The sequence below is a fragment of the Papio anubis genome, chromosome 9, assembly GCF_008728515.1.
Source record: "Papio anubis isolate 15944 chromosome 9, Panubis1.0, whole genome shotgun sequence".
In the NCBI taxonomy this organism is placed as follows: Eukaryota; Metazoa; Chordata; class Mammalia; order Primates; family Cercopithecidae; genus Papio; species Papio anubis.
The window spans coordinates 23,280,672-23,301,742 of NC_044984.1; the positions used below are offsets into that span (position 1 = coordinate 23,280,672).

At 38.6% G+C, this 21,071-nt stretch overlaps 1 protein-coding gene across 12 annotated transcripts in view; it reads right to left on the minus strand.

Annotated features, from left to right (window-relative positions):
• The window catches only part of SOX5 (SRY-box transcription factor 5), a 1,038,891-nt gene that overhangs the window by 892,704 nt on the left and 125,116 nt on the right, over positions 1-21,071 (minus strand). Inside the window, exon 2 of one of the 12 annotated variants that reach the window (XM_031651037.1) lies at positions 9,726-9,791. The exons of the other annotated variants lie outside the window; for them this stretch is intronic. The gene's annotated coding sequence lies outside the window, so the exon portion shown is untranslated. The remainder of the gene's footprint in view (positions 1-9,725; positions 9,792-21,071) is intronic. 12 annotated transcript variants of the gene reach the window in all.

Sequence of the window (21,071 nt, forward strand, 5' to 3'; positions counted from 1 at the left end):
GTAGCGATTCTTCCTCCTGATCAAGCCACATAAGAACGCAAAGCTACAAGACTGGACAGAGTGAGAAACTGATGCCTGGAGACATCCTGTGAGCTTAAAGACTGTTACCCAGTGTTACCACGAGAATCCATTTCTTGGTTCTCCTATTTTGAGGCAAGTTTTGGTCTAACCTGGCACATGGAGTTTTTGTATGTGTATGTGAGGAAGAAATGAGATAATGCTTGTAAAGTATTTGTTACTGCACTGGGCATACAGCAAGTGCTTAATAAGTGTGAGCTATTTTTATGTCCAGAAGGAAAGACTCTTTATACTTCCCTGTCCAAGATGATGCCATGAAAGGTGGATAATTTTCATGAGATTCAAGGATCACTACCTTCAAAAAGATCATCACCTACCACGTACGATGTTAAGAACAGCTCAACGACATCAAGTAGAATTCCCAAAAGGTGACAGATTATTTAAGTGACAACTGAACTGAACAGAATATATTTAAAGGTCACTAGAGGAAAGACCGTCAGGCAGAGCAGGTTATTGAAGGGCTTCACAGAAGTAATCACTGAGTTGGGTTTTTAGGAATAGGAATAATCTGGAAGCCTGGAGAAAAGGACAGACAATACATTAGCCATGGGTCAAGAAAAACATGGTGGTGGTGCTGCAGCCAGGACACTCTTTGACCTGGAAGACAGGGTATGTGAGAAGCAGCCAAGGAAGAACAGCTGGAACAAAATTTTCAATGCAAATGACATGTTTTAAGGGTAAGTTTAATCATATTTCACAGAAGCTGGTTTTCACTGAGCTCATTTAGAGGTATAAACGGTTGACACTAGGTACTCATGTAATTCATACTCAGTGAAATTCTAAAACTAATAAAAATCAGAGGAATGGTTTCAAAGATTTTTACAACTAAATCAGACATCTTTGGATGCTTTATATCATCTTGGTGGGTTTTTTTTTTTTCCTATCTCTTACTCCAACTGTCATGGTTCATTATTTACTCACACACTGCAGCCAAACAAATAAAAATACATTCACAAATGAGCCCTAAGACACAGTGTAATAGATAATATTGTGGTTTTCTTCTCAATATCCCTTTCATTCCTTCCTCAGTATGTAAGAGCTATGCAGTTTGAGGGACTGACTCCAAACCCTGAAGTAGATTCTGCTAAGTTTAAGGCAACCATGGTAATCCCATCCTCCTTGCCAGTGATTGGTTGTAAATCCAGGCCTAAGCCATTCTATAAATAGCATTCACTTGGAAATGAGGTTTGGATCCAGGAATGGGCATACGACACTATGTGGGCCAAGGAAACATGAATGAGATTTGCTTCTGGAAAACATTCCCTTACTGTTAAAGAGAGCCATTGGAAGAGATGGTCTCTTTCCCAAACTCTGTGGTCATCAGACCTGGAACTGCAGATGCTATCTGCATCCAATTTAAGAATATTGCTGATATACAGAGGAGAACAGAAATTAGGAATTGCAGAGACAAGGAGCTGAAAGCACTGGAAAAGGCCAGCCCAATAATCTGCCCCGACTTTAATGTCTGGCTATGTGAAATATTACCTTTATTATTAAATTGGTTTGACTCTTTTTCAAAAAAAAAAACCAATTTCTTCTAAAAATACCCTAATGACTCAGTAAATTTGTGATCTAATAATATATCGAATTCTACTGCTCTCTGATTTGTCTTAGAGCTCCCAGAAGAAGACTACAAAAAGTGGGAATCAGGGCTGGTGAACAGGTATGTATCTGAAAGCACTAGTCTAGGTTGATCCATTTCAGATCAGTAGAACATTATTCTCTGAAAAGATGGAGTAGTTCTCAGAGTTACCTAGATTGGCCCAGAAATTTTTGTCAAAAGAGGACCCTCCAAAATTATAGCACAACAAATGTTGTGTGTTTTCTTCTTTGATGAACACAAAACACTGGACCCCACACCTCCACTAGAGTCCTCATTCCTCCTATGTAGCACCTAAGAGAAGGGGCATTTTATTATATTTTTTAAGACAGAGTCTCGCTCTGTCACCAAGGCAGTACACTGAAGTACAGTGGCACCATCTCAGCTCACTGCAACCTCCATCTCCCGGGTTAAGCAACTCTCCTGCCTCAGCCTCCCAAGTAGCTGAGATTACAGGTGCACACCACCATGCCAGGCTGATTTTTTTGAATTTTAGTAGAGATGGGGTTTCACCAGGTTTTGCCAGGCTGGTCTCAAACTCCTTACCTCAAGTTATCTGCCTACCTCGGCCTCCCACAGTGCTGTGATTACAGGCGTGAGCCGCCATGCCCAGTCGAGTAGGGGCATTTTATTCCCTAGTCATATTAGTGAAAAGAGTTCCTGGGCCGGGCGCGGTGGCTCAAGCCTGTAATCCCAGCACTTTGGGAGGCCGAGACGGGTGGATCACGAGGTCAGGAGATCAAGACCATCCTGGCGAACACGGTGAAACCCTGTCTCTACTAAAAAATACAAAAAACTAGCCGGGCGAGATGGCGGGCGCCTGTAGTCCCAGCTACTCGGGAGGCTGAGGCCGGAGAATGGCGTGAACCCGGGAGGCGGAGCTTGCAGTGAGCTGAGATGTGGCCACTGCACTCCAGCCTGGGCGGCAGAGCGAGACTCCGTCTCAAAAAAAAAAAAAAAAAAAGTTCCTGATAGATGAAGTCTAGACTCAAAAGAGTTTTCTGAACAAGCAAATGTTACAGACTCTAAAACTTTCTATGTTTCATCACCAATCATCATTTAGGGGTACACCTCTCTAAGAGTGTAATTAACAATTTTATCCAATTCTGCTAGAGATTATATGAGCTCAGGAAAATGATGATAGCTATGCTGTGCTAGTGCCTACTCCCTTATTTCTAAAAAGTAATTTTAAGTGTTTAACCACAGAATGTATACACTTACATAAAGGTAATATCTAGAATGTATATGACAACTTCCAAGGGAGTTACTATAGAAGATAAACATTGGCAACTGGTGATCAAAATAAAACAATGCACATCAAACTGAAATACCATGCTAAAAAAAAGTGAAACTCTATAGATAAGAGACTGTAGAGACAGTAACTTGTAGCAAATTTGATCACCACTCACCAAAACAGAGCCAAAGATAAACTGTGAAAGAAGACTCTGCTATGGTATTAAGCCAAAAAATGCTAAGATCAGAAACTGTATAAATGTATACATTATGGCTGATAGCTAAGAGATGATACTTTTCCCTGCTTGAGGTGTCCTCTAAAAATATCAGTAAAACTTCTAACAGGCCTCACATGTACTAACATGATTTTAAATACTTTTATTTTGACATTAAATTTGGTAGTCCAAACTTAATACGTATTAGAGGTGAAAACTTTAAGCACATACAATAGCTCTGTCTATTTAGGCCTATAAATAAAGACAAAACCATTGACAATGAACATACCTAGTATCCAGAAAACAGGGCTTCTTGGAGACATAGATGAACACGCTATGTACAGATGAGATTAGAACATCTTAATGTACCCAGTACACACAAAGCTATCAAAGATAACTACAGCCATGTCAAAATACTCAGAAGCCAACTTGAAAGGGTTCCCACTGTCCAAAGATGAGACCATTTGAGCCTCAAAGGATGAGGATTACAATAGATCTAACCTACCTTATATGCTTACATTCATGAATTCACAATGATATTTAAAAGGAATTACTTGATTACCTTCTGAGGATGACAGGAAGCTAATTCATTTTGAGAACTGGAAAAATAAAAAGATATATTATTTATCCTGTCTTTCCTATATGAACTGTACAACTTGGTAACCAAATAGTAGACTGGGAAGTAACTGTCATTTTATAAAATTATCCCGGTTAGTACATGAAAACAAGATGATATAATTAGGTTATTTCTACTTTGCAATCCCTAATAAATTAATGAATCCAAGTAATGAGTATTGATAACTAATATTAAAAAAGGGTCATAATTGCATCACTTCTTATAGTCTTACAAAAGGATCAAATTTATCTGATCAAGTCTCTGGAGCCAGCTGCCAGTTTTTCAGAAAATACGAAGGACAGAAGAACATGCTACACCACACCATGAGTATGCAACCAACAAAATCCACACCGTGGGAAATTTTTTAGGTCAAACAACTTAGATTCTTCAGCAGATATGTTGTAAGGAAAAGAAAGAAATGGAAGGGGTCCTATAGACTATAAAAGACTTCAAGGACATATCAAGAATTTTTAAAGGACAAAACTCATTATATTCATAATTGGATCATAAAACATAATGGAACACAAGGACTGATTACTATGAAAGTCCAGATGATTATTTCTAGAGAAAGAGGTGAGTCTGTGATTAGGATGGTACACATGGAGAGGCTTCTGGGATTGTTTACAACTTCTATTTCTTGACCTGGATGGTGGTTACAAGACTGTTTACCTTATAATGAATCATCACAGCATATATTTGTTTGATGTGGTCTTTAATATGTTCATTATAATGTGCAATATAAAGAAAAAATGAAAAAAGAAAAAAGTAGAATGGTATGTTATACACTTGTATGTCACTAATTCATTTGTTACTAGCAGTGAAAATAGTTTCATGATTCTCAGTTATAATAGACACTAAACAAGTAATATCCTTAAACAATATGCTTCCACACTTATAAGAATAATGGTCTTACACTGCTTAATCAAAATATTAGGGACATCCTTTCTTTACCTGACCGGTACTCTCTTTGGTGGTTTTTACTTTTAATACCTCTCTCAGGGATACAGTTATCATGCTGTTTTACCTAGTGGTAAAAGATTCCTCTGCTCTCAGTTCCAACACATTCCTGTTCTCTTCTTGTTTGCTACCCAATAAAAGTCAAATATGATACAAACTTTTGTAACTGTTGCTAAATGCCTATTAGCTCCAAATATTCTGCTTTGTTTACAAAGATAATGGCACACTCATTTTATTAAAAATGTGTTCATTTTCCTTTATATATCCTACCAGAATTAGTTGAAGAACAGACTGATTCTAATGCTTCCTTCTTTTGCAAATCAAATAACCCCCTTTCCAACCCGGGAAACTATTAGCAGTATTTAATATCACCAGCCCTCATCAAACCTGCAAAGGGCATTCTTTCTGCAATGTTTGTCATTAATGCAGGTTGGCCACAGCTGCAGTTTAAAAGCTGACTATAATCCCATATGTAAAGGTTGACTGCACAGTGACCTTGGTCAAGGTAAAACCTGTTCCATAAAACCCAAGAATAGCAAGGTGCATGGAAGTCTAGACAAATGGGTGCATCGATGACTAGGAGGAAAATGCTTATTGTTCTTAATGAAAGCCATTCATTACACTCCTTGCTGTAGTTTCACCCACACATCAAGAGTAGTGTCTCATATTTCAAAGACATTCTCAGTAAGTAGAATAAATCAATACTGGATATGATCAACATTACTAATATTGATCAATATCTGCTTCTCTTCTACATTTCCCATCCCAAGGAAATTAGGAGGGACCATATGAGTAATTCTATCAAAAAAAATATGAGAAGTGACGTTTGTCACTTCTGGAATAAAGCATTTAATTCCCAGTGCTCAACTCTGCAGCCCTCTCTTCCCTAGCCTGGGAGATCATGGAAGCAGGTATAGAAAAAGTCTAGAAAGCTGAGTCATCATATGTAGGATAACTGACCTGCAGAGTCACCTGAACCCATAATAAACCTTGTAGACGAAATTTTAGGGTAGTTTGCAACAGTTTCATAACTTATTCTAAACCAAATGATGTGTGGGAATTCTGCATGTTTCCAAAAATCCTTTCCACAGACATCTATTAAAAGTTACCTACATATATTGATTGCTTGAGGCCAACCAAATTAGTTGAATTATAAAAAGGTAACAATTTAGGATATTTTCAACTAGGCACAGTGGCTCACACCTGTAATCCTAGTACTTTGGGAGGCCAAGGAGGGAAGATTGCTTGAGCTCAGGAGTTTGAGACCAGCCTAGGCAACACAGTGAGATCCCATTCCTACAAAAAAATTAAACATTAGCCAAGTGTGATGGCACATGCCTGTAGTTCCAGCTGCTCAGGAGGCTGAGGTAGAAGAATAACTTGAGTCTGGAAGATCAAGGCTGTAGTGAGCTATGATGGCACCACTGCACTCCAGCCTGGGTGACAGAGTGAGACTGTTTCAAAACAACAACAACAAAATAAAACAACCAAACAAAAAGGATATTTTCAGGATTGTGATTTGCTTGAAAATGTTATCAATATTTGGTAAACTATGGCTAGTATCAGAAAAAATCTGTACTCCTATAAACAGAAATATATTCTAAGACTTCCCTACTAAACAGAGAAAGGCATAAATGTAACGTGCAATCACGTCACTGAGCCCAGCTCTACCTTAAGAACTGTGGAAGGACATAAGGTAAAGAGCAGTTGTTGGTGACATTTACAAAGTCTCAAGTCTCAATTGATTCTGAAATAAACTGATAAGGCTTATATTTTCTTGACCTCCTAATCCTTGGACCAAAAGTACTTGGTAAATGAAATTTGTCTTTTGTGATTTCCTCAAATCTACTTTCTATGATTAATCTACTATACACTATCAAAGAGTATTAAAACTATAAAATGTCCATGTGAGATTTTAATAAGGCTCAAAGACACTTTTTCATGCTTTCTCTATGTAGGAATACTAAAGAATTTTTACATCTGTATCATTCCTTCTACACCGAGCATTTCATATAATAAAGTATGTAGAAATCATACAACATTCCCAGGAAATATAATCGTCTTTTCCCCAAAGCCTCAGCAGTCAACATTTTAAAATGCCATTGCTGGCTGAACACACAGGTATTTACCTGGGTCATGAACTAAAATGGCAAATGTCCCAAATATTTCTATTCATCTGATGGGTGCCACAGGAGCCTCAATGGACATGGTGGTGACTGCAGTGTACGGACTATTGATCTGAGTATGCCTGAGGACAAATGGAAACACTTCCTCAGTCACAAAGGTGTACTAGGAGGTCTGCTAGCCTGAAATGACCTGTTGGCTTTGAGATGCATAGGCACCACTGGACACTGCACAGCAATGACAGAGCTGCATGGAACGTGGAGATAAGGGCACCAGCATGCATCTTTGGCAGGAAAATTCACTCCATTTCAATTTTTTAACTAAAAATGACAGTGGGCAATAATCATACAATTTAATTATTCCTTTGGGTTCCACATAAAGCTCAAAGAATATAAAATCACCAACCACTGATCTGCTACCTGTGGCAGCTGAAAAATATTCTAGTGGAATTTCAGGGGCAAATAGTGAAATGAGCACCTCCAAATTGTTTAGAAAAGGATCTTCAGTCTAAGGAGAAATGACGGCACAGCTTTAAGAATAGATAAAGGACTGCCTGAAGGATCTGTCTAGCTTCCTTAGTTTTTAAAAGTAATACCTTCATTTGCATAGTAATAACCCAATTATTGTAAGATTAGGTGACAGGAATCTCATTATTGCTATTTCCACAAAACAGTCGATATTCTATTCAATATCTTTTAATGTTGCACACCTTAAAACATAATTATTCAATATACCCTCATTCATCTTTAATGTAATTTTCTTTTTTGAAAACCTTGCCATAATTGTTAGTTTTTATGGCATACACTAGTGTTTAAACAAGCACTTTTCCCCCGCAGGCTGCTATGAGAACAAGCAAAGCAACCAACAGCCTGGGGGCACTTCTCTTCCCCCCAACCCCCCAAGTTACTAGTAAGTTCACCAAAAGATCAGACTCACACACAGGACTGCTAAAAATCTGTTGTTAACGACCTCTGCCCTCTTCCCAACACTATAGTTTCCCCTCCTTTTCTGTCACTTCATGCTCCACAAAAGATGCTTCCATAATGAATTTTGATCTTAAGGCAACTCTGAAAGTGTTAGCAAATACATTCTGTTAAATTTCAAATTGTATGATCTGGGCTCTTTGTGAGTTTTTTTTTGGGGGGGGGTGGGGAGGGCGGGGTGGCTGTTTTTCCCCGTAGACCACATTGTAATACACATACACACACAAAAAAATCCTTCTGAGACAGCTGACATACTGGGGAGACCATCTGCCTGCCATAGGTTTACCTGCCATAGGCTTTTACAGTTTCAATTACAAGATAATCAGTATGATAAGTGGCTGGTTACCAGATTAACGGTGGAAACAAAGCAAGGAATTAAGGGGGAGAGAGATAGGACTGCCTACATTAAGAGACTGCAGAGCCGTACATGCTATTACTTCAAAATGATATCAGAATTAATGTAGAGTGAAAACAGCAGTTAGACTTTGTCATGGGAGGAAACAACATCAAAGGGCTGTGGTTTGGAATCTGGGGCTAACACTCCTTAACTGTGGCCCTAGGGACTATGTCTTCTTCATGATGTTAACTCTCTCTACTTTGTGAATGAACACTCATTAATCACAGGTATAACAATTAATCTGCAGAAAGAGACACTATGCTTCTTACTCAACACCAACTAAGTTTCCTCAGGATTTCATCGAATCACCAGCAAGATTCATTGGCATTTTCTAAATGACCTACGAAACTTCAACAGGCATCAGATGCTCCTAAGAGCCCACCTGACTACAAGCTCACCACTGCATACCCAAACCATCAAAACCACACTTCGCTCTTCCCAGGCCTGATCTTTGGAAGAGACTGCAAAGGTGGCCTAACATTACTTGTTTGCATGCTTAATGAATTTGGGGGGGCATTGACTGTACTTTGTAATTTTTTTACAACAATCGGGAAACCACCATTCTTTAAAATGAGCGTAGTTGCTGTAGACAATTTTCCCCCAAATAGAAAATGTAAAAGAATATTTCTGATTTAGTAACGCTTTTACTGGAATTCAGTTGGGTGGTTTATGTCTTTCAAGTCACCGGGCTGTTCCACAGAAACTACACATAGCAACAAGGACATGAGTCAGACATTTGGTGCAAACCTCTGACAGAGAAAAATAAACTCACAGGGCACACTGTGAGTCAAGGTCACCAGGTCACAGTCCGTAGCTAAGGCAGAATTAGAATTCAGGTCTCCAAACATTTACTGAAGAGCTCTTTCAATTTCCTCTTCCACATCACCTAAATCCCAGACTTCATGGAAAGAACGGCAGCTGCGCTCCATTGATTGAGTGCGGTTATATGTTTAGCCCTCAGTGAGGAACACTACCAAGGAATGGTCAACCGAAAAAAGCAAAAGAGCAATAATTAAAGTCATCATTATAGACAAGGCACAGTGGCTCATGCCTGTAATCCCAGCACTTTGGGAGACCAAGGTGGGTGGATCACTCGAGGATAGGAGGCAGAGGTTGCAGTGAGCCGAGATTGTACCACTGCACTCCAGCCTGGGGGATACAGCAAGACTCTGTCTCAAAAAACAAAACAAAACAAACAAACAAACAAAAAACAAAAAACACTACATGTTCTCACTCACAGGTGGGAACTGAACAATGAGAATACTTGGACACAGGGCGGGGAACATCACACACCGGGGTCTGTTGGGGGGTGGGGGGCTGGGGGAGGGATAGCATTAGGAGAAATACCTAAGGTAAATGACAAGTTGATAGGTGCAGTAAACCAACATGGCACATGTATACCTATGTAACAAACCTGCACGTGGTGCACATGTACCCTAAAACTTAAAGTGTAATTTTAAAGTCATAATTACACACTAAGTATCAGACAACGTACTGTTTTATATTAAATATCAGAACTCACATTTACCGTTGAAGAAGATGAGGTCTGAGAAATTTAGAAATTGTAGGTCAGGATTCAAAGGCAGATCTGTCTTAAAGAAAAAGCATGGAAGTTGCTGTCATAAGAACAAAGTTTACAGATACAATTTACTTTGCTTTTTTCTCTAGAATTTCATATCTTAGTCTTTGCTGAATACTCCAGACACTGTCCCACAGTACACAGAAAGGTCCAGGACAAGGGTGACTGCAAACAAGTTAGAGTTGCAGTACACTACGAAGTCTCAGGTCATCTTGTCTACAGGCATATTACTTCCCTCTCTCTGGAAGCCAAAAGCTTTTTCCCGTGTCTTTACCCCTCATTATTTATCTAGTAAACTTTGACTCATGCCAAAAACTCCTGGTCGCTCATCACTCTTCAAGGAAGCCTGCCCTACTACCCAGGCACCTTCCAGGAGAGTGAATCTGCTCTCTCTCTCTGCTATTCCTGAACTTTTAAACTATATATTGCTATTAAAGGCAATTATTTGTTTACATGCCATCTCACTTGAGGAAGTCTCCTTGTGGAATGGGTTCAATTCATCTTAATATCCACAGTACCTATTAGCGATATACCTGAAACAGGTGTTTTACAAATATTCAACCATTATTGAACTAAAGATCCTTGTCAAACCTCAGAGCAATGATTACATTCTATCTGGCGTGGAAAGTTTCTGCTTATGCCTTTTCTGTATAAGAAAGAGTTCTTTGAAAGAACCAGGTCTTATTCCCACCCCCTACCAGCACCAAGAAGAGTGCCTCACAGACACTAAGTGTCCCAGAATTGTTGGTAGATGTAAATTACTTATTTAACAGGGTGGGAGTGTAAATAACTAAAATATTACAAGTTTCTTTAAACCTAGTTGAAGATAAGAGCAAATTTTTCTCTTCTTGAGTCACCTTCAAAGCATGGGATTATAGCACATGAGAGAGAGAATAAATGCACTGTAGCTAAAAATTAGACGGCTGAATCCATGGCTAAAATGCTACTTTTCTTCAGGATTAATTGAGTGCAATCTTTTATCTGTTTCTATTCAGCATATGTAGTATATATCGGCTATGCATCTGAGGACAGCTGCCATTCTATTTACAGCATTATCTAAAAATGGCAACATTAAATCCATCTTCCATCTCTTTGAGATCTTTTTCAACCACAGAATCATCTCAGATGTTCTGCTTTTAGAGCAAAATATATGAGGTGTGAATGTGTGTAACAGTAAAAGACTAACAGGCAGAAATCTACGACGGTGGAAATATCTACCAGCGCTTGATAAAACTTTCCTCCTTCCCCTATCTCAAGAAAAGCTAGGGCAAGGAAGCTAGAAAACATCAGGGGGCAAATTAAAAAGGTAGAAAACCCTGCCCTTATACCCCCATTCAGAAGTCTAAGAACCTAAATATTGATTTTTCAGGGCTTTTGTTGCTGACTGCAGAGATTTTGAACCTAGACTGGAAAACAAACAGCAGAGGTGTGTGCTGACAAACCTCCCAATACTATACTGCATTCCAGATTGTTTTTTGAGAAAGTTAAAATTAATCTTTCAGTTTTTAAGAAGGGAAAAAAGCTGTGACTATGCTAATTATTTATTGTGAGTCTCCATATTCTACATCTTAACACAAATCCAGTGTTCACTGAAGACCGTCAAAAAAAAAAAACAAAAAACAAAAAACAAACAAAAAAAAACACCTGAGTTTACAGCAAGAACATACAGAAATGACCTTGTTGGCCAGTCTGAACGATTTGGGAAAATGTGGACTCTTTCAATTGCTCTTCTCTTCAAAATTTCAGACTCTACCTCTCCTGTTTCACCAAGCTTCAAGTCCATTTTTAAATTCAATGTGCCAACTAGACATGACAGGAAAAGAGAACGGTCCTTTCACAGCAAAGATCAACTAAACTTGGAAAAAATTAAAAGGCCATTTACATTTCTCTTTTAAAAAGCCAATTTGGCCAGATTCAGTGGCTCATACCTGTAATCCCAGCACTTTGGGAAGCCTAGGCAAGAGGATCGCTTGAGCCCAGGAGTTTGGACCAGTCTGGACCACAGAACGAGACCCTGTCTCCATAACAAAATTTAAAAATTAGGCATGGTGGCATATGCCTGTAGTCCTAGCTACTCGGGAGGCTGAGGTGGGACGGCTGTTTGAGCTCCAGCCTGGGCAACAGAGTGAGACTCTGTTTCAAAAAAGAAAAAAGAAAAAAAAACAAAAAGCTAATTTCCTCATCATGTTATAGGTATTATAAGTTCAGAAACCATCATTCTACAACAATTTTGCAACTTCAAGGCAGCATAGTGCACCAGTTAATGGATTAAGTATATGGGTGGGTGGAGTCTGACTGAGTTCAAATACCATTTATATCACTTATTAAGTGTGTGATCTTGGGCAAGTTATGTGATCTTGGACAAGATAAATAACCTTTCTGTGCCTTATTGCTGTGGTTGTGAGCAACAATTAAGTCAGTAGGCACAAAGGTGTTGGAATAGTATGAAATGCTATGTAGTGGGCAATCAACTGTTATTCATTTTTATTAAAATGGTCCTTAACATTTAGTAAGTGCTCATAAATTAAAGATAAAAAATAATTGATTTCAACATTTCACAGATGTGGATGAGGTGGGGGAAGAAGTATACAGGGAAAGCTTCCATATAAAATAAATTAAAAACAATGATTTACTTGGTGTTGCTCTCTGTGCTCTTTTCCCAGAAACACACACACACATACATACATACACACACACACACACACACACACACACACACACCATGAGCACAAAGCCCTCCAACTCAAAACTGAAGTGTTTATAAAAATGGTATGTTTTGTAGATCATTCAATATGTTCTACTCAATATCTAAAGCATAAATACACAAATGTTATTTTGTCAGTACAACTCTAAATTATTCTTATTTGGGTAAACAAATGAAAAAATTAAAGGATTATAAGATAACATCCAATACAACAGGTTACAGATATATGTTCATAACCTATATGACCATGTGCCTTTGGCATTTTCATCTATTCCACAGATAAGTCGAGTGAAACTCAAATTACTAGCTATCAAATTTTCAGATATAAAATTTGAATTTTTAAAGGTAAAATTAATGTTATTCCAAAAGGCAAATCCATTAGCACAGTTTTTATCTTGTTTTACTCTAAAACTTATATTACTATCATTCATTAAATCACTTTTGGAAATCTTAGGGTTATAGTTTAAGTACATACCAATAGTCTATTTGAAATGTGAAGTAAAAGTTAAAGATTTCAAACTGGAGAATAGACATGATGCTTCCTTAAAGAAAACCTATTGCATAATTTTTGCAAGATGCCAAAATCATCAGATCATTCGTGTTTTTAATCTTTGGTGTCTGCTGACTGGCCAGGCTTCCAGATAATCTGTCTCCAAAGGACTATAAAGCTTTCAAAATACAGTTATGAAAGTGGTAAATCCACTTTTATCACCACTAAGACAAGAAGGTATGTTTTCAAAAACTAGTGTAAAAATTTAACCATGACAAACTCACACTTAAGAAGATTCTAAATGTATATTTATGACAGTATACATCTATATATATATATATAAAATTCATTAAACTTAACAGCATCAATAAAATTGAAATGAATATTCACTCAAAACAGGGAAAAGAAACCACACACACACAAATGTAGTTAGATCTTTTTTTGAGAACAAGTGCACTTCCTTACAAAAACCCCAGTCCTGGGAATTAGGAGATCATTTTCTAATTTTTTTTTTCATTGTTAATGTATAAGCAACTGTATTTCCAGGACTCAAATATTCACTTGGATTATAGAGGTCAATATTGCATATCATTTATTCTCAAGAACCATTCACTAAATAAAACTTTGTACATTTTATCTCCTTTGTAGCCACAAGGAGTCACTTTATTATTCCTACCAAGATACTGGACCAGACAGTAGAGACTTGGTTCTGCCACCAGTCAATTTATGTTACAATTCGGAGCCTCAAATCTACTCATCTTTAAAATTGAAAAGTTGGACTAAATTATATCTGACGTCTTTTTATTCTTGAAAATTTTATAATTCTATCAACACTGTCCGTATTGGAATTTAACCAAAATTCAGCTTTATCGCAAAAGAGATGGTCAAAATATGCCCCCCTTCCCATAGAAGAGCAAATATAAAGCAGAAGGGTGTCATATTTTTAAAGAAGACTTCATATTCATTTTAAAGAAGACTTCTTACTGTAGACCAGGCAGTGTATACGTCTGTCTATATCTATATGTCTATACTGCAAATGATAAAACTGAGGCTCAGAGAGATTAAGGAACATACCCAAGATGAAAGAGAGTAAGTGATAAAACTAAGATTCAAACTCACACCCTTCTGACTATGATGCATGGATGCTTTCCATCCTAGCAACAAGTTTATTAAGAACCATGATACTTGACAGGCAATTCTATTACAACTATCTAGTAAATAGTCCACTGATGCTAAAGTCCCCATCACGCTCTGCATTCCCCTTTTTAGCTTTATTAAGGAAAAATTGATATATAAAAATTGCCACACATTTGATAGTTACATCATGAGTTCAGACATATCCATATACCCAAGATATCACCACCACAATCAAGAACTAAACATATCTATCACCTCCAAAAGTTTCCTTGTATTCTTTTGTGTTGTTTTTTGATCAGAACAGTTACCATGAGATCTACCCTCTTAACACAGTTTAAAGTGTGCAGTACCACACTGTTAAATGTAGGTAGTAAATTGCACAGTAGTTCTGTAGCACTACACATCTTGCATAGCAGAAACTTCATACCAGTGAGCACATTTCTTATGCAAATTCTACACCCTGCTTGGTACCCAAGAAAGGGAATGTATATCTTTAACAGAGAAATAAAATGCAAGTATTTTATGCAAGCTGCTGACACCTGACTAAAAAGGCAAGAATTAAGGTAACTTGGTAGTTGACGATGCATTTCTTGATGATAATGGCACCTCTTGAAAATTAGTCAGCAAGATCTACAGGCTTTGGTGACAGTACACAAGCTGAGAAAGGAAACAGAACAAGCATTTTAGAGAGTTTTCCTAACAGGACTTCAGGATCTTCTCTTTCAACCATCAGAGGAAAATTATTCCACTCTTTCCGTTTGGCTTAGGGTTTCCTCGCAGCCTCATGGAAGTGTAACCCCACCTCAGGAATCGCAAAGATTGGCAGACTGGGGACACTAGGCAAGCAGGGATGCCCAGCTGACACCTTACTAAATATTTTCTAAATGTCCTTGGTGTATTCTGTTGTGGGTTTTAGCACAGATTGGAGGCCAAAGACCTGGATCTGAATTTTGGTTGTGCCACTTTACTGGTGCTATAAGTCTGGTCAAAATAGAAATCTCGCTGTGCTTCACATCCTTGTCCATTACAGATAGATACTTCCAGTAAGCTCATGGAGTTCTTGTGAGGAGTCAAAAAATATCTGTAAACCACTGGGCACAGTGGCTGCCATGTGAAAAGCCCTCAATAAAAGTAACCTCTCATTATTATTATCTCAAAACAATGGGAGAGGAGATGTACATTTATAGTAACCTGCATAATAGGATACTGTCCCTAGTAGCAGTTTTCTGAGGTAGTAGAAAACATTAAAAAGTTACATATAAAATCCAGGATATCAGCCGGGTGCAGTGGCTCACACCTATAATCCCAGCACTTTGGGAGACCGAGGCGGCGGATCAAGAGATCAGGAGATTGAGACCATCCTGGCCAACATGGTGAAACCCCATCTCTACTAAAAATACAAAACTTAGCTGGGTATGGTGGCACACACCTGTAATCCTAGGTACTTGGGAGGCTGAGGCAGGAGAAACCTTTGAACCCAGGAGGCGGAGATTGCAGTGAGCCAAGATTGCGCCACTGCACTTCAGCCTGGCAACAGAGCGAGACTGTCTTAAAAAATAAATAAATAAATAAAAAATAAATCCAGGATATGCATGTTTTGTTAAAGGTGTAAAACATACAAACACACACACATACACACACAGAGGGAGTATGATCCAACTCTTATTTTTTAAAAAACAAAACCATTTCTAAAGAAAATTTTAGAAGGTCTAGATGTATGTAGCAGTGGCTATTTGTGAATATGATTTTATTTGCTTCTTTTTAGCTCACCAGTGATTTCTAAATCTACAGTGATCATGTATTTTTATGACACACGTATTTTTTATTTTGAATTTTCTTAAAATAAAGACCATATGCATGCTTCAAAAATTAAAATAAAAAACAATCTATACGAAGATAGAATTTTAGCTAGTAAAATATTTAAATGCCCTGACATGATTTTATGGCTTACAGTATAAATAAAAGAGAGCTGAAAATTGAGGTGATTCTTCTCAATAGTTAAAATGTTTATATCTTTATTTTAAGCAAAATAAATGATAAAAGACATACCAGAAATTTCTATAAAAATGAACTGGAAAACTACTAAAATTGGTGTCAGTGGGACTAAAGGAAAAGTAATCTTAAGTGGACCTTTGAACACACTTTTTGAAGCAGTCAGTAAGTGACACTTCTTTTGACAAAAATTGTGGAAGTTAACTTGATAAGAGCACTCACTTGATTAAAGATGAACTATGTTTGTCTTGATTTGGGCACTCCAGAGCGGTAAGGACAGACATTTGATTAAAGGTAATGGTATGGTAATTATTATTGAATCCTTTGATGTTGTAAATGTAAAACATGCAAAGAAAACTGAGGGGGGCAAAAATCACAGCAGTGGGAACTAAAGTCTATTTTGTAACTGTAACATTGAAACCATAGCAGCACACCTCATCATCTTCCTGAACCTTTCTTGAGTGTTGGCAAGACATGAATTGTAAGTTAAAATTTGGAGTGACAGCAGTGAGAAGAGGAGAATGGATAGGGAAAGATCCCAAGGGGAATGTTAATTTGTGATCTGTATGGATCCCAGAGCTTGGGATCAACAGGGAAGATCAGAACTCTGACAGTGCCATTGGTGTAGATGAGCAGGGACAGGTGGTCACAGACGCTACGAGAATGAATGGGATGGACCAGAAAGGAACACGTCAAACAGCAAGTGAGCTAGGGTTGTTCTAGGAAGAAGAGACATTAAGGAGAGGTCAGAAATAAAAAGGCCAATGGCAGTGCCTCAGGAAGCAGAAAAGAACCAGGAGAGAGAACAATGTCTCAGAATCAAGAGAGGGGAAAGTTTCCAGAATAAGGTGTGAATCACATTGTCAAACTCAGAGATACCAAGTCAGATGGTGCTGCAGAGGCCAGATTTGTAGATTGGGAAGTTACCAATGACTTTTACTGGATGAGTACAAATGACATCATGAGTGGCATCATGATCACAATGGGGAAGGGAAGGAAAGAGAGAAACTGAGGAAATGATTTTAGAATATGGATCACTTTCAAGGTATTAGGATATATAGAGAAGAGACTCATAGGGTATGACTTGAATTTGTTTTGAGCTTTGTAAATATCATGCTTTGGTAAGTCCACCTGGGAGAGAAGCTTCTTCCATGGCCTATCAAATTCTCTACTGAAATACAAAAAGCTCAGTTATTACTACCACCAACTCCTGTATACCCTCTACAATCACCAGAAATGACCCCTCCCTTCTCTGTACTCCTAAAATTTTAGTCCGTGATATGATTTGGATTTGTGTTCCCATCCAAATCTCATGTTGAAATGTTATTCCTAGGGCTGGACGTAGGGCCTGGTGGGAGGTGACTGGATCACGGGGGCAGTTTCTTATGGTTTAACACCGTTCCCCCTTGGTGCTGTCATCAAGATAGTGAGCTCTCCTGAGATCTGGTTGTTTAAAAGTGTATGATACCTCCCCACTCTCTCCCTTCCTCCTCCACCAGTCATGTAAAGTGCTAGCTCCCTCTTTGCCTTCCGCCATGATTGTAAGTTGCCTGAGGCCTCCCCAAAAGCCAAGTAGATGCTAGCATCATGTTTCCTGTCTAGCCTGCGGAGGCGTGAACCAATTAAACCTGTTTTCTTTATAAACTACCTGTCTTGGGTATTTCTTTATAAGCAGTGCAAGAATGGACTAATACAGTCTGTGTCCCTCAAATACCTAGCAGAGCTATAGTTTTGCTTGCACCCTTTGTCTCCCACTGTCTCATGTAAAAGAATGCCCCTTCCTTTTGGAGAATACGTTGCAGATACTTTGAAACCAACCACACTTCTGCCACGAAAGAAAAGAGCACCCCATCTCCTTTGCCACAGGAAGGCCACAGAGCCCAAAGTGAGCCAGTTACAAAAAATTCCCCGGGCCTATGAGGGAAAGAAAAGTATAGAGTTTTCTCTGGAGATATTAGCTAAGAGGTTGGTGTCACCTAGAATGGCTTCCACAGGAAGAAAGCTGCCTGTGCATGAAGCTAATGGAAAGGTGAGCAGAGGGGAGTGATGGGAAAATGAAGACGTACCCCTTTCTGATGGCATTAGCTGGGCCTGAAGTGTAACTCCCTGCATTTCCTAGTACATGAGCCAATAAAGTCCTTATTTTTGAAGTTATTTCAGATTGGGTCACTATCGTTTACAGTAAAAGAGTCCTCACTAATACAGTTCACACCTCACTAATTACATGCTTTTAAATATTGCAGCAATCTGCACAAAGGAAATCTCTTTCTACTACTAGATGATACATTTCTTGAAGGCAGGAAAGACATATGTCTAGCACAACGTCCTGCGCATAGTTTAATATGTGTTCAATAAATATTTACAAAAGAAGCAAATGAGCCAAAGAAGTTATTTTGTCATAAAATCGAGACCTAAAATTAAACAACTCGACAAGTGAATGAGAAAATCACAATGAATAATATACAAGCTGTAATATACCTCATTTTATTGCACTTCACTTTATTGCACTTCACAGATACTGCCTTTTTTTTGTTTTGTTTTGTTTTGTTTTAACAAATTGAAGGTTTGTGACAACTCTGCATCAAGCAAATATATTGACACAATTTTCCCAACAGCATGTACTCATTTTGTTTCTCTGTGTCACATATTTGGTAATTCTCACAATATTTCTAACTTTTTCATTATTACTATGTCTGTTATGGGGGGCCAAGATCAGTGATCTTTGATGTTATCGTTGCAAGTGTTCCAGGATGCAACAAAGCAAGCCCATATAAGAAGGCAAACTTAATTGATAAATATCCTGTGTGCTCTCACTGCTCCACTGACCGGCCATTCCCCTTTTCTCTTCCTCTCCTTGGGCCTTTTTATTCCCCAAAACGCAACAGTATTGAAGTCAGGCCAGTTCATAACCCTACAGTGGCTTCTAAGTGTTCAAGTGGAAGGAAGGGTCGCATGTCTCTCACTTTAAATCAAGACCTAAAAACGATTCAGTGTAGTGAGGAAAGCACGTCAAAGCCAAGACAGGCTAAAAGCTAGGCCTCTTATGCCAAACAATTAGTCAAGTTGTAATGCAAAGGAGAAGTTCTTGAAGAGAATTAAAGATGCTACTGCAGTGAATACATGAATGATAAGAAAGTGAAACAGACTTCTGACTGATAAGGAGAAAGTTTGAGTGGTCCGGATAGAAGATCAAACCAGCCACAACATTCCCTTAACCCAAAGCCTAATCTAGAGCAAGGCTCGAACGCTCTTCAGTTCTTACGAAGGCTGAGAGAGATGAGAAAGCTGCAGAAGAAAAGTTTAAAACCAGCAGAGGGTGGTTCATGAGCTTGCAGGAAAGAAGCCATCTCCATAACATAAAAGCGCAAGGTGAAGCAGCCAGTGCTGATGGAGAAGCTGCAGCAATATATCCAGAAGATCTAGCTGAGATGACTGAGGAGGGGGGCTACACTACAGAACACATTTTCATTGTAGATAAAAGAGCCTTATATTTGAAGAAGATGCCATCTAGGACTTTCACAGCTAAAGAGGAGACGTCAATGCCTGACTTCAAAGCTTCAAAGAACAGGATGACTCTTGTTTGTTAGGGGTTAATGCACCTGGTGACTTTAAGTGAAAGCCAATACTTACTTACCATTCTGAACATTTCTAGGGCCCTTAAGAATAGTAAATCTACTCTGCCTGAGCAGTAAAAGTGAAACAACAAAGCCTGCATGACAGCACATCTTTTTACAACATGGCTTACTGAGTAGTTTAAGCGCGCTGTTGAGACCTACTGCTCAGGAAAAAAGATTCCTTTCAAAATATTACTGCTCATTAACAATGCACTTGGTCACCCAAGGGCTCTGATGGAGATGCTAAAAGAGATGAACATTGTTTTCAAGCCTAATACCATGACATCTATTCTGCAGCCTGTGGATCAAGCAGTAATTTTGACTTTCAAATCTTAATATAAGAAATACAGTTTGTAATAAGCAATGAGGAAATGATTCCCTATTTAATAAATGGTGTTGGGAAAACTGGATAGCCATATGCAGAAAACTGAAACTGGACCCCTCCCTTACACCTTATACAAAAATTAACTTTAGATGGATTAAAGACTTAAACATAAGACCTAAAACCATAAAAATTCTAGAAGAAAACCTAGGCAATACCATTCAGGACGTAGGCATGGGCAAAGACTTCATGTTTAAAACACCAAAAGTAATGGCAACAAAAGCCAAAATTGACAAATGAGATCTAACTAAACTCAAAAACTTCTGCACAGCAAAAGAAACTATCATCAGAGTGAACAGGCAACCTACAGAATGGGAGAAAATTTTTGCAGTCTCTCCATCTCACAAAGGGCTAATATCCAGAATCTACGAAGAACTTAAACAAATTTACAAGAAAAAAAACAACCCCATCAAAAAGATGATTTTTTTACAAGAAAAAAACAACCCCATCTCAAAAGAAGATATTTATGCAGCCATCAAACATGAAAAAAGGCTCATCACTGGTCATTAGAGAAATGCAAATCAAAACCGCAATGAGAGATACCATCTCACGCCAGTTAGAATGGCCATCACTAAAAAGTCAGGAAATAGCAGATGCTGGAGAGGATGTGGAGAAATAGGAATGCTTTTACACTGTTGGTAGGAGTGGAAGTTTTTTTTTGTTTTTTTTTTTTTGTTTTTTTTTTTGAGACAGAGTCTCGCTCTGTCGCCCAGGCTGGAGTGCAGTGGCCGGATCTCAGCTCACTGCAAGCTCTGCCTCCCGGGTTCACGCCGCCATTCTCCTGCCTCAGCCTCCCGAGTAGCTGGGACTACAGGCGCCCGCCACCTCGCCCGGCTAGTTTTTTGTATTTTTTAGTAGAGACGGGGTTTCACCGTGTTAACCAGGATGGTCTCGAACTCCTGACCTCGTGATCCGCCCGTCTCGGCCTCCCAAAGTGCTGGGATTACAGGCTTGAGAGGAGTGGAAGTTA